Source organism: Sus scrofa, chromosome 15, assembly GCF_000003025.6.
Source record: "Sus scrofa isolate TJ Tabasco breed Duroc chromosome 15, Sscrofa11.1, whole genome shotgun sequence".
Taxonomy (NCBI): domain Eukaryota; kingdom Metazoa; phylum Chordata; class Mammalia; order Artiodactyla; family Suidae; genus Sus; species Sus scrofa.
Genome location: NC_010457.5, coordinates 136,282,584 through 136,297,024, shown reverse-complemented (window position 1 = coordinate 136,297,024; position 14,441 = coordinate 136,282,584). Strand labels below are relative to the sequence as shown.

Here is a 14,441-nt window from a genome sequence, read left to right as displayed (position 1 = left end):
GCTCCGCAGTGTCAGCCCTTGAAATGTCTCTGCTGAGAAAGATAAATGTGGGCAACGTTTATAATATCTAGATAGTCACATCGGTGTCATTCTATAATGGTACGTGATTGGTGCCCAGAAACGGTTGATGCAGTTCACATATCCCGCTGTATATCTTTAGAAGTGGTGTGTCGGTGTTTCTGTGTATAATACAAAGTGTAAAATATAAACACCCGGGTCCCATGTCCATTCCTGTGCTTATGCTTACATCATTCTGTAATAAACTTGTATTTTATATCTAAAAAATTAAAAGTAAAATAAGTGTTCCAAGTTACATGGGGGGGGGAGATTGAATCATGGTTTAAACAATTTGTAACTTTTGAAATTGAAACTTTAAAATTAGGGAGTACCTATTGTGGCTCAGTAGTTAACAGACCCGACTAGCATCCGTGAGGACACGAGTTCGATCCCTGGCCTTGCTCAGTGGGTTAAGGGTCCGGCGTTGCCATGCGCTGTGGTGTAGGTTGCAGATGCGGCTCAGATCTCGCATTGCTGTGGCTGTGATGTAGGCCGGCAGCCATAGCTCTGATTCGACCCCTAGCCTGGGAACCTCTGTGTGCCGCGGGTGCAGCCCTAAAAAGACAAAAAGTAAAAAAATAAAAAATAAAGTAATAAAATTAATTAATTGTCCACTTATGATACATTTTTCCAATTCTACATGCTTAATATCAAATCTGATTCTTAGTAGGACAAAAATCAGGATTCAAGATGTATGCTTAGGGAATAAGTGAAAAAATGCAATTTATACTTTTTTTTTTTAACCAGTGAACGGATATGATTTTCTTTACATTATTCTTTTCCTTTCATGCTTACGTTTTCTTTTCTACTCCTGCGTTCCCTCTTCTTACTTTTAGAGAAAAGAAACCACGAGGTCATGACGATGTGGTTGATACAAGAACAGAGTTCTGGGATCACCATGAACGTGACCGTTTAAATCTTCTTTTCTGAGGTTGTAGGATTTCAAGTAAATTCAAAGATCCGACCAGGGGTGTTATAACACACAGAAAGAGGGCATTTGGTCCCACCTTCAGGGTGTCGCGCGGCAGCTTGCATCACTTTTATAAACTGCCCCTTCTAAATTGGCGAGGACATGGTACATCCCATTGGGAGAGCCTCCGTGTTCCTCCAGCCCTGCAGCCTGACCTCACCCCCTGCACGTCGGCCTCTGCGCAGCCCCTCTGCTGTCCGCGCAGACTGGGGAACAGGAATGCTTCTGCTTGCGGAAAGATTCACCTCCGTGCCGCAGACGCTTAGAAGAGCATCATCCCTGATGAGGGGCGTGTGCTCAGCACACACACAGGCCATGTCCCTGAGCCTGAGCGCACACCGCTCCCTGCACGGTGGGCCAGTCAAGTAAGAGATGAGTTCCTGGGGCAGGGAACAGGGACTTTACTCAGAAAACCAGCAGAGGTGGTGGACTCGCATCCCAAAGAACCGTCTTGTTTGAGTTAGAATTCGGGCTTCTTTTATCCTAAAAGGGGAGGAAACATTTCCAGTTTCCCCATCAGACTCCATAGGGCTGTGTTCCTTTCTTCCTGCCTGCAGCCACCCACAGGTTCGGCCGGTCAGGAGGTTTCCTGTGAGCTAAACAAAGCTATTTGAGCGTAGTGCTCGTTCCTGGGAGGCAGGTTCCCAGAGATGGGCCATTATGTGCAATAGATGGGCAACATCCCTGGGGTGACGAGCTTGTAATGGGGTACAAAGCTTCTTCCCTATTACATGCTTAATCTCAACTGTGATGTCCAGGCTTTATTGTCTTTAAAAATGTGGCGAATTAGGGTGTTCCTGCTATGGCACAGTGGGTTAATGATCAGGCTTGGCTCTGTGATATTGCCAGTTTGACCCCCAGCCCAAGGCAGAGGGTTAAGGAACTGGCATTGCCACACCACGTAGGTCACAGATGTGGCTTGGATTTAATCCCTAAAAAAGGAAAAAAAAAATGCCAAATCATATACCAGAATGGTGCATACGATTAAGAAGTACTTTGATGAATCACTTGCATTCTTGAATTCCCTTTGATCTTTGAATTTCAAAAACATTTATTTTTGGAATTAAAAACCCTTAGCACCCCAGCCCATCTTTTATTTCTCAGTTGTTGAGATACCCTGAGAATCCAAAGGATGAGTCCTGGCTCGTTGTTACAGATTTTTATGATTTTGGAACTGTGCCAGGTGGAATACTATTCAGCCATTAAAAAGAGGGAATCCTGGGACATGCTGCAGGATGGATGTACTTTGAGGACATTATGCTAAGTGAAACAAGACAGTCACAAAAAGACAAGTACTGTGTGATTCCATCTTTATGTGGGAGCTCACGTCGTCAAACTCAGAAATGGGAAGTAGAACGGTGGTTGCCAGGGGCTGGGAGAAGAGAATGGGCAGCTGTTCAATGGGTATGAAGTTTCAGTTTGCAAAATAAATTTCCCCAGAGCAGTTGTACAACCATGTGACTATATTTACCGTCACCGAATGGCATACCTAGAGATGGCTCCAATGATAATTTTTATTCACTGTGTTTTTCACCACAATTTAAAACTTTTTAAATTCTCCAAGACATTGAAATGTATAGTGAGGGTCTGTAGGCGTCCTATAGGAATCACGTTACTCACCAAATGGCCAAAAAATACAAGTTAAAAATTAAATGAGATACCGTATTTCACTGAATCTAAGATGCTATTGATTATAAGACACGTCATGGTTGAAAATGAAAGAAAATATTTGGACAAATTAACCAAAAATACATCCTTCTTGTAATACACATCCATCCGTAATTTCAGGTGCGTTAAACTGTGAAAAATATGCGTCTCAGAACTGGTGATAGAAGGTAACTTGTATCTGTCTTAGACGGGGGTAAAGTTTTTTCAAGTTATAATTTTAGCAGGAGTGTGACGGGATGTTGATTCTCATACAGAGTGAGTTAAATGGGTTCAGAGTTCCTGAAAGATCTTTAACAAGGGAGTTCCCTAGCAAGCTGGTGGTTAAGAACCTGGTGTTGTCCCTGCTGTGGCTCAGGTTACTGCTGTGACATGGGTTCAGTCCCTGGCCCAGGAACTTCTGCATGCCACAGGTGCACCCCAAATTTTTTTTTTTAAAAAAGGCTCTTAACAACATGCAACACAATCATGGAAATATATCCTAGTCCCCCCCCCTTCTATTTCTACCTTAAGGAAATCATCAGAAATAAAAGTGTATGTGCATGGAAGTTTCCTATGGTGTTGTTTTTAATAATGAAAGATTGGAAATAAACAAGTCTAGTGTTCTAGAGTAAGGATGGAATTAAGTGCTTTACGGTGAGCCTACATCAATGTGGTGATGTGCCACCACTGAAAACATGTTCAGGACTGACTTTTTTGAGTTTTATTAGGCTTTGTTCATAGAATTACCTGGTGCCGTTAAAACGTTTATTGTTGAGGAAATGTAACAGTATTTGCTATTCTCCTATTTGCTATTCTTTTTTATAGATTTTTAAAAATTGACATATAATTTTTTTGGGTGATCAAATTTATTTTTGGTTTAAATTTCATTTACTTTGTTTTACTGTAATTTACACAAGAGACTGCCAAGTAAACTAGATATTTTACATTCACCACACATTCCCTCAAATCTCCACAGTTGTTAGGAAAACATTAAAATGCATGCACCGGGCTCTCATTTCCCCGTGCGCCCAAGCTCCCAGCGATGCTACAGACGCCCGCGAGAGTTAAGTTCAGTGAAAGGAGAGGGCTAGACTCTTTATTTCACAAAATCAGCAATAATCTTCTTCGCATCAAACACGTTGCAGACAGTGGTTCTGCTTTGACAAAACGTATGTCACAGCAGTGCCCGGAGAGTACACCTCAGTCTGGATCCTGAGTACACGAGGACATGTGCGACGTGGGGTCTGCAGCCGAGGACACCAGGACATCGCAGTGAGGCACTGAGCCTAATATCCTCGTCTGTCACCGCAGTCCCTTCAGTGGGGACGCAGGACACGTGGGGAAACAATAAGCAGGGAGGGGCAGGACTGTCCGCAAAGCAGAGCACTAACGTGAGATGAGCACAGGGGCTGGCACGTCGGAGGAGGAACTGGAGCTCAAGGGAGACAGTTTGGAACCTGAAGGCTTCCACAGTATCATTCTATTCAAGCTTCCGGGACTGACGGGGTACAAACTGGATTTGGACAGCGGACGCTGATAAAAATCTTACCTAACTATTGTTCCTTTCTTATTAAAAAAAGAAGAAGAAGAAAGAAAAAGGAGGCAGCAGCAGCTTCTCTCCAACGTATTTACGCTTACTCAGGACCAGCTCCTACATGAGCACATCCCAGCGGGTGCAGGTGCCCGGGCCCTGGCAGGGCCTCCCACCCGTGTGCAGACAAGCCTAGTGCTGCCTCTGGAAGTCTTCCTATCTCTGAGACAGCCTCTCCCCCTTAAAGTGTATTTCAAAAGAACAAAACATTATCACTGTCTATGTTCGACCGTGTAAGCTGTGAGGAATCTCGATCATTTGCATAGTTTTCAAGCTGTAATTTCAGAAGACAGTCATTTCGGAAAAGACTCCATGGAAGTGCTGTACTTCCAGTCTTTCTAAACAGCCTACAGGGCTATTAATTTCTTCATCAGTTTCTTTGCTTGCCTAACAGGAGTTTGAAAGTTGTATAGTGTTTGTTATAAATCACGGACCGTCATTTCCATTTTGGCTAGGTTTGATGTAGAAAGATACTTGAATAAGACACGAGAATCCAATAAAAAATGGAATTTTTTTTAAAAGGATCTTTTCCTCGGGGCAAACAAGTAAAAACTGGCCTGTAACTCTACTACTTACTAATAGATATTGTCCAATTTGGGTGGATAAGAATGAAAATCCAGAAACACATAATTATAAATACATTCAGAGATACATTCCAGATTCCTTGGAACTCCAAAAAGATTTTTAATAAATTTTTCTGTAGGAGTCTGTTGATTATGGGACTAAAATTAAAAATTTTGCGAGACTGATTTAAAAGAACAGAAAAGTGATAAAAGGCTGTATCTATTGGTCCACAACTTGCCATTTATGAAACACACCAGCTAGTATTGCATTGCAGTCAATTTATCCATTAGTGGTATTACTCTGATAATTATTAAAATCTGTTCCAGGTATATACATTGAAAATATTTTCTTTTGCATTCTTTCTGAAGATAGGTACAGTACTTTGGAGAAATTGTACTAATCCCTTCAGTATGTTTGTATGTACATGTATACACAAGTGTGTGTATTTTGATCTGCAGCTCTACGTGCATTTTATATACAGCTACAGATGGACACACACAAACATATATACACACACGTGGTTGGGACCCGAGCCTATGGGCACATAACCACAAGCACACGTCTGGAAACGTCGACACTGCAAGACATGGTCAGAGTCTTCTTCACTCATCACCGGCTGCACTTGTTCCCCTTACTTGACCTTGATTACGTAATGTTTCTAGTTCCTTCCGGGTTTCATCGTCCGTTCTTCTAATGTCTTCCATTGTCAGATCAATCCACTTGGCGATCCAACAAAAAAGTTGGCGATGAAAGTTTGTAAATACCCTTTTTTCTTGCTTCTGAATGAAGTTTTCTACTTTGCTTTGCAGTCCCCACCACTTGAACTTGATGGTCACCAGCTTATAGGCACACATCTGAGGACAGTCAGGGTTGTTTGCCAGCTCCTTCTTCCAGTTGGGTCCCAAAGGGCCTCTCTTGGTCTTGACGGACTGGAACAATGCTGGGTCTTCATCGGCTTTGTAGTCTGCTGGTTCAACTGGACTTCGATCTGCAGTATCCGTGTACAGTATCAGCAGTTTTCCATGTGTTCGGATCTAAACCATGTACATTTTCTAATGTTCCCAAGTCTGGTCTGTGCCATGTTTCAGTTTTAATGAAGAAGCCACCTTTCGTGTATTCATTCGTTACAGTTGTTCTGCAGTCGGGGATGCGTTCCAGGCTTTCTCGTGAAACACCAAGGAGCCCTCGGGAGCATCATCCTCACGAATGCAGGAACTTTGCTCTTTAAGGGATAAATTTTGTGTGTATACTGTCCCTTTTCTCCATCCTTTTCATAAGGTTCATTCCTTAAAACCTCAGTTCCTTCGCCACCACCAGTCTCATTCTTACTGGCTTCTGCAACAGAGCAAAGCTGCCCATCCTGATGCTCCTGAACAGAGCATGGCAGAACCACCCGGCTCCTGAGGGGGCTCCTCTCTGTCTTCTGGAGGAGGGCATCTTCTTTAAGGTCTCCGGTCCACTGGGTGGAGAGTGCTCAGCCTTTAGGTGTGGATTTTGTTGTTTTTAGGAGAGAAGCTGAGCTCCAGTCCTTCTATCCCACCGTCTTAAGCCGGAATCCTAAAAACGGTCTGAAATATAATAGATGTACAGTGTTTCAGGTGTTTGGCAAAGCGATTCAGTTACACATTTTGTCACCCTTTTCCATTATAGGTTATTACAAGATAGTGAATAGAGTTTCCTGTGCTATAGAGTAGGTCCTTGTGGCTTGTCTGTTTTATGTATCGTAGTGTGTACCTGTTAATCCCACATTCTTAACTTATCCCTCCTCCTCTTCCCTTTTGGTGGCCAGAAGTTTGTTTTCTATGTCTGAGAGTCTGTTTCTGCTTTGTAAATAAGTTCCCTTTTGATGACGTGAAAATGCTCAGAGTCAAAATACAGGGTTTAGATTATACATATAATATGATTTCAACGAAATATATATACACATCCATGCACATATAAAAGAAAGAAAGGGAATATACCAAGTTTAAATCATGCTTGTTTTTTAATATCAGGACTTTGGGAAGTTTTTTTTTGGTCTTAATTGTCTGTATTAGCCAAAAATGTTTCAATTTTACTGCATTAACTGGGAAAAAAGGCACACATTTAAAAATAAAAGCAAAGGGCCACAGCATGTTATCAGTGTTTTCTTTTAAGCTCTCCAAATTGTTTGGTATATAGGTACCCAGATGATCAGGTAAAGATACAAAATTATTCCTCTGTTCTACCCAAAAGAGACACACAGATATGAGATGTAATGATAAAAACAATGGTTATCTCCAATTTTCTACCTTAAAAGTTACACGAGCAGTCAGAAGATTCCATCCAAGATAATCCAGATTTAACATGAAATTCTATGTAAGAAGCAGTTTTGACTCAACAATTTCCACTTAATTTAATTCTACTTTACCAAACGTCTCCTATGCGTAATGTGCCAGAAACTTAGGGAATGGCCAGATGCGATTTTTTTATCCTCAAGTCTTAGCGACTTCCACTGATACCACATAAAGATAGAATTACATGTATTTTACTGTAATTTTTCTGTTGTACTTTGTAGTTTATATCTGCTCAGCTCAAATAAAAGAAGTCTGTTTTAATTTTCCAGCAGTACAGAGTTTGGACAGTAGAAGGAGGCTAGCTTGTCTGTTTTGTATTAAATGTGACTTTCTCCAGTTTGCTTTTTTTCCAAGCATGTCTTCTCTTGGTATTACGTGTTCTATGAAATTTTACACCATCGAGAAGTATATGGATTCAATTGTTAAAAGAATGGTGTCTTCTGTTCGCTGGCTGATAACCATAAAAATCCGTTACCCCAAATCCTAGAAATGTTTTCAATTAAATAGATTTTCCACTATATCACTAATTAAGATACTGTCTACTCATTTTAAAATTTCATTTTTCCATTATTTTATTTTGTTACATCATGTCAGTGTATAAGCCACCGACTTCTCTAATCAAAACAGTATTTTTATCTTTATGGGAAGCTTGGCTTGTTTCCAGGGGTGGCTGTTTAGTAACTGAAACCAGAATTAGAGCAAGAGGTATCATTACATCCTCATTCCTGACCCAGTGTTTCCTTTACCATTAGCCCATAAATTACGTTTTGATATTGCCATTTTAAATATTTATATCCTAAAATCTACAAAGGAAAATAAATAGCACTCTAAAAATTCATGTGCAGTTATTTTAATTGGCAGAGTCAATGGAGTGGAGTGGCTCTAGAAGGAACTTAATGAAGGTAATCCATTTCTTTCTGTGGATCTCTTTGAAATAACGTATCCTGCAGCCATGACCATGGTGTATTTTATGTTACCCTCAAGCTATCAATGTTTGCATGGGAATAAAGAACACTAGGGGTCACTTATTAAAGAGGAAGAACTGTCACTTGGAAATGCATCAGCTAAATCCTCCAAGTGCCATAAAACCCTGCTCCCCTTCCAATGCGAACATGAAACTAGCTCCATTATAAATTATGTTTTGGTCAATAAATTAGGCTTCTTTCTTATTAACAAATAACCCCAGGTAGGAGTGTGGGCACCCAAGGAGCGCCTCTAAAAGGCAGCTCCTCCTGAGGCTTCCCTGGGAGACTGCCCCTGGAAGCCCCAATGAGCCAGGAGTCAGGATGAAGCGCTTTTTACCGTCACCCTTTGATTTCAACCCCAGACCACGTCATCCAGCTTGGTCCTGTGCATTCGACGTTATATTTGGCTGCAAATGATGTTTGGTGGTTTCTAGGAGCGAATGTATTACCAAAAAAGATTCACCGTGATTTATGGGGGTTTTGTCTTGCTTTTAGTTTTATTTCACTCCTTAAATGCAAAAAAAGAAAAGCTGTGCCTCAGTGTCTTGGGGCCACAGCATCTTAGAAATGAGTGCGCGTCACCCTGCCTGGGGCGGGGGTGGGGGCATTGAAGGGTTGCCCCGTTCGGTTGACAAAGAGGCGGCTGGGGTGGCCTGAGGTGGGGGCACTTGGAGGCACACCCTCGCCCTCCCTCTGTGCCTCAGTTTCTCCTTCTGTAGAGCAAGAGCGTGCCACCTATTTCTCAGAGCTGTCGAAAGGGCTTCGGACCCAGCCTGGAGCTTGGACCTCCTTCAAGGAATGTTCATTGTCTTGGGAAATGACGTCCTGCTGTCACCATAACTGACTGATTTCCTAGGAAGGAAACCTATCAAGTGCAACCACCTTCCTCTGTAACAAAACACAACATATCTCAGCTTCAGAATATTTCAGCCAGTTGTTGCCTAAAATATGCAGGCCACTGGTTTCAAGATAGGAAGTGTCTTAGCCCTTGTTACTTGCTGCTCGGATTCATGAACTTGAAATCAGTCTGTTGAAAGTATAATATGAAAAGGCAGGGTCAGTGGAGAAGCCCACGGAGTCTGGGTCTACCTGCGTCTACCTTACGCAGGTGTGGAGGGAGATGTCACCAGATCCCTAAGACAGCAGTCGCCCCCCCCCGCCCCCGCATATACTGTGTGTGTGTGTGCATTGCACCAGGAAAATGTTTGCTCACTGGGGAAAGGGGTGGTTAGTGTGCATGAAAAGCTCACAGGCTGGCTGAGCAAGGGGACCAGAGCCTGAGGAGGACGCCCTGAATAATCTTGTGATCTTAAAAGTCCACCCCAAGAGGCTTTGGGGAAAAAAAGAAAAGCTACCCTTTTCTTATCTGTTAAATAGAATTTTAGTCGGTAACTGAGAACCTTTAATTTGATTTTAAGTATTTTTATTTTTATTGACATTTAATAATGTGCAGTATCATTAGTTTCAGGTGTACATCATACTGATTTGATGTGGATACACATTCTGATTTTTTAAATGATGTTTACTTCTTCCTTTATAGCTGGTTTACAGGGCGCTGTCAGTTTTCTTTTGTGCAGCAAAGTGATCCAGTTGTACAGACATACATACATTCTTTTTTCTCATATGATCCTGCTCCATCACAAGGGACTAGATATAGTTCCCAGGGCTGTACAGCAGGATCCATTGCTTATCCACTCCAAAGACAATCGTTTGCATCTGTTAACCTCAGATTGAAATGGTCACCACGCAAAGTGGTTACAGTATTAGTGACAATATTTGCTATGCTGTACATTCACTCCTGTGACTTATTTAGTTTATAACTGGAAGTTTTTATTTCCCAATCCCTTTAGTCTGTTTCTCCCGCCACCCCCTGACCCCGCTCCTCTGGCCACTACCAGTTTGTGTCTGCCCAGTGAGTCTGTTTCTGTCTTATTTTGATGTTCATGTGTTTTATTTTTAGACTCTACATGTAGAGAAATCATAAGGTGTTTGTCTTTATCTGACTTGTTTCACTTAGATAATACCCTCCAGGTCCATTCATGTTGCCACAAATGGCAAGATTTCACTCTTTTTTATGGCTAAGATTCCAGTGTGTGTGTGTGTGTGTGTGTGTGTGTGTTCATTCACTTATTCATCTTTTTTTCATCATCTCTGGATGGACACGTGTACATTGCGTCCATATGTTGGCTAGTATAAATAATGCTGCAGTGAACATAGATCTTTTGGAGTTAGTGTTACTACTTTTCTTTAGATAAATAGCCAGAAGTGGTAATTCTATTAGGTAAATAGCCAGAAGTGGGAATTCTATTAGATAAATAGCCAGAAGTGGGAATTCTGTTTTTAATTTTTTGAGAAATCTATATACTGCTTTTTATAGTGGTTGCACCAATATGCATTCCCACCAAGAGTGTGCAGGAGTTCCCTTTTCTCCACATCTTCACCAACACTTTTTTTTTTGTTTTTTTGATAATCCTCAATCTGACAGGTGTGACGTGGTATCTCACTGTGGTTTTGATTTGCATTTTCCTGATGATTAGTGGCGCTGAGCATCTTTTCTTGTGTCTCTGTTGGCCGTCTGTATGGCTTCTTTGGAAAAGGGCCTATTCATGTCATCTTCTCACTTTTTAATCAGGCTGGATTTTGATATTAGATGGCATAAGTTATTTATATATTTTGGATCTTAACCCCTTTTCAGATATATAATTTGCAAGTATTTTCTCTCGCTCAGTAGGTTGCCTTTTAGTTTGGTTGAGAATTTCCTTTGCTGTGAAAAAGCTTCTTAGTTTTATGTACTACCATTTATTTACATCTGCTTTTGCTGCCTTTGCCAAAATAATATCATTAAGACTGATGTCAAAGAGTTTACTGCCTATGTTTCCTTCTAGGAGTTTTATGATTTCAGGGTTTACATGCAAGTCTTTAATCCATTTCTAATTTCTTCTATATGGTGTGAGGTAGGGGTCTAGGTTCACTCTTTTGCATGTAGCTATGCAGTTTTCTCACCACCATTTATTGAAGAGACTCTCTTTTCTCTCTTTTATGTTTGTGCCTCCTTTTTCATAGATTAACTGACCCTATGTGTGTGGGTTTATCTCTGGGAAGTATTTATTATTATTTGTATTCTGTGTTATTCTTGCCACAGGCCTTTGGGACACTGGGACAGCAGAAACGAAGAAAATAATTCTCTTCCTTTTCTCACCTGATCTTGGGATTCTTTCATCCATATTCTAGGGGCAGGATATGTGCCTTTATTTATCTGGGATTAGGACCCATTACAGAGTCCTTTGGCAAAGCACAGTAGAGCACCCAAGGCCGGGAACGCTGGAGCCACCCTGCCTGCGTTCAGACTCTGGTTCCGTCATTTACTCGCCCTGTGAACTGGGGTGATGATTTGACGTTTTGGTGCCACGATTTCCACGTGTGCAAAATGGAGACCATGCTAGAACCTAGACCCTAGACATAGTTAGGTATTAAAGATATTGGTATCTACAAAGCATTCCAATTTGTGTCTGGTACATTGTACCCAGTAAGCACTAGATAAATGCTTGCCCGCTTTTTTTTTTCTTTCTTTCTTTTTTTGAAATGGCTTGAGTTTCCCTCATGGTGCAGTGGAAACAAATCTGACTAGGAACCATGAAGTAGCAGGTTCAATCCCTGGCCTCGCTCAGTGGGTTAAGGATCTGTCGTTGAGGTGAGCTGTGGTGTAGGCTGCAGACATGGCTCAGATCCCGCATTGCTGTGGCTCTGGCGTAGGCCAGCAGCTGCAGCTCCAATTCGACCCCTAGCCTGGGAACCTTCATAGGCCACAGGTGTGGCCCCCAAAAAAGAAAAAAAAAATGACTTATAATTATGGATTTAAATGCTCACATTATTCATGATTCAAAAATGCTTATTGAATTGCCATGTTTTGCTGGTTTAAGTCAGCCAGGATCAAATGGTTAATATCATGATGTTGGCAAGGTGAGGAAAGAAAGGCTCTGTTGTACTCTGTTGCGGGGAGAGTGTATCAAACATGCAGCCTTTTTGTAAGGAAGCTCAGCAGTGTCTGTAAAAATTACAAATGTACGTTTTTTTAAAGTGTAATCTAAGAGTTCTCGTGACTCAGTGATTAACGAACCTGACTAGTATCCACAAGGATGTGGGTTCGATCCCTGGCACCACTCAGTGGGTTAAGGATCCGGCGTTGCCGTGAGCTGTGGTATAGGTTGGACACGGCTCGGATCCCGAGTTGCAGTGGCTGTGGTGTAGACCAGCAGCTACAGTTCCAATTCAACACCTGGCCTGGGGACCTCCATATGCTGTGTGTGTCGCCCTAAAAAGACAAAAGACAGAAAAAAAGTATGATCTATAGTACCCATAAGAAAAACACTTCCAGACAAAATATTTTAAGCCAGAAGAAACCTATCAGATGCAGCAAAGCATAGAGGGTGAAAGCAGGGATTCTGGAAGTACATGCTTCAGGTCAAAGCCCCAGTCTGCTACTTCCTGCTGTGTGACCCTAGAGAAGTTCCTTGACCTCTCTGTGCCTCAGTTTCATTTCTTCATGTATAAAATGAAGATAGTCATGGTACCCACACAAAAGCCTGTTTATTATGAGGAATAAATTAGTTAATATTTGTAAACTGCAGCGTTCCCTTGTGCACTTCCAGTTAAGGATCGGACCTTGTCACTGCTGCGGCTCAGGTTGCTACTATGGCGCAGGTTTGATCCCTGGCCCAGGAACTTCCACATGCCATGGGCGAGGCCAAAAAAAATTCTGTAAACCACTTAAAATAGTGTCTCACAAACCTTCAATGCTGTCAAAGTATTTATTTTAAAACATTTTAAAAGAAAGTAGGACACAAAAGGAGCAAATTAAGCTCCCCCCAGTAATTACAAGCTCAACTCTACTGTTCAAGGCCAGCTCCTAACTCAGCAAATTTTAAAACTACTAAAATGTTTTAGAAATTAGGTTTAGCAGGCTAGAAATTGCTTGATTGTTTGGCATCCACTGAAATTGTGGCATCCTACAATAAAGATTTACCGTAACTGGAGTATGAGCAGAGGGCAAAAGAAAACCATCAGCTCTGCCTGTCCACACAGCCTTTATTCTCCTTCTCCTGCTAGATGCATCTGTCTGAGAAGGTGTATTTGTATAAACACGATATACAAATATAGATATTTTACTCTGAAATGAAGTGACGGATCAAAGCGGCTCATTCTCATAAACTGGAACACACACACACACACACACACACACACACACACACGATCTTAAAATGGACCGACGGAGCCGTTTACTCCACAGCAGGAAGCATTCCACATGCAAAATTAGAGCAAGAAGCATGGAGCGGCCTCTGAACGCTCCCTAATGATGCTGATGCGGGCTGTGTTCCGAGGCCACGTTCGGCTAATTAATCTCCGCATTGACGACGGCAAGAGATTTCACAGGACTGTCACTTGTTGGAACAGACCCTGTCCCTTCCTCTCACTGCTCCCTCTTCACCTCCAGTGACGCCAAAGCACCAGGACAAAGCAGAACCCCCCGAGAACACGAGCTTCCCAAGAAAGTCGCCAGCAGTAAGTCACTTATTATTTGCACTTATTATTTGACTGATAAATTGAATAGATTGTCGTTTGGACAGATGTCCATTTTATCTTACTAATTTGAACAAGGATTTTTTAAGACCAAAGCCCATCAAACATTAGATAAGCATTTTAAGTTAATGGACCGTGGCGTCATTTCTCCACAGACCCAAGAAGCATCATCTTATGTCCTGTTTTTACAGCTACATCAATTATTAATATGTATATTTTTGCTGACGGAGGACCTTTCTATAAGCGTAGGTTTCGTTATCCAGTTCTGGGTCATTAACTGTGGAAAGCTTGTAAATATAACGGTTTATTCACATGGGAAGCCTTCATTAAGATGCATTATTCTACAGCTGATGTATTTCAGCCTATGGTGTCGTATCGTGTTCTGTTTCCTTTTAATATTCGTAATTTATTTTTAAATGAGTTGCTGTTTATGCGGCAAGTTAACAAATTTGAATTCCATATGACCAAAGTTGCTAAAGAGGAAAGGCTGTTTTAGCCCAAAGGAACAGCTGCTCATTAACATAGGACCTAAATATATTTATAACCTTTACATTCAAAAGCAACTAGAGAAAGAAGCTGCAAATGACCCCAAATGTATTTTTGTCAGAGAGAGTCTATCTAGAGGAACACGCTTGAATGCACCCATATTAACAGCCCAGCATGGTGTAATAGAGAAACACAGAGCTGGAGGCGTCGGGAAACCTGATGCTGGCTCCTTCGTTAACGTCGGATGGGCGGGATGACCACCGGGTGAT

At 41.7% G+C, this 14,441-nt stretch overlaps 1 protein-coding gene and 1 pseudogene across 1 annotated transcript in view; one reads left to right on the top strand and one right to left on the bottom strand.

Annotated features, from left to right (window-relative positions):
- Positions 1-14,441, top strand: part of IQCA1 (IQ motif containing with AAA domain 1) — a 169,544-nt gene that overhangs the window by 25,701 nt on the left and 129,402 nt on the right. The window lies entirely within an intron of this gene.
- Positions 3,550-8,500, bottom strand: LOC102159338 (annotated as a pseudogene).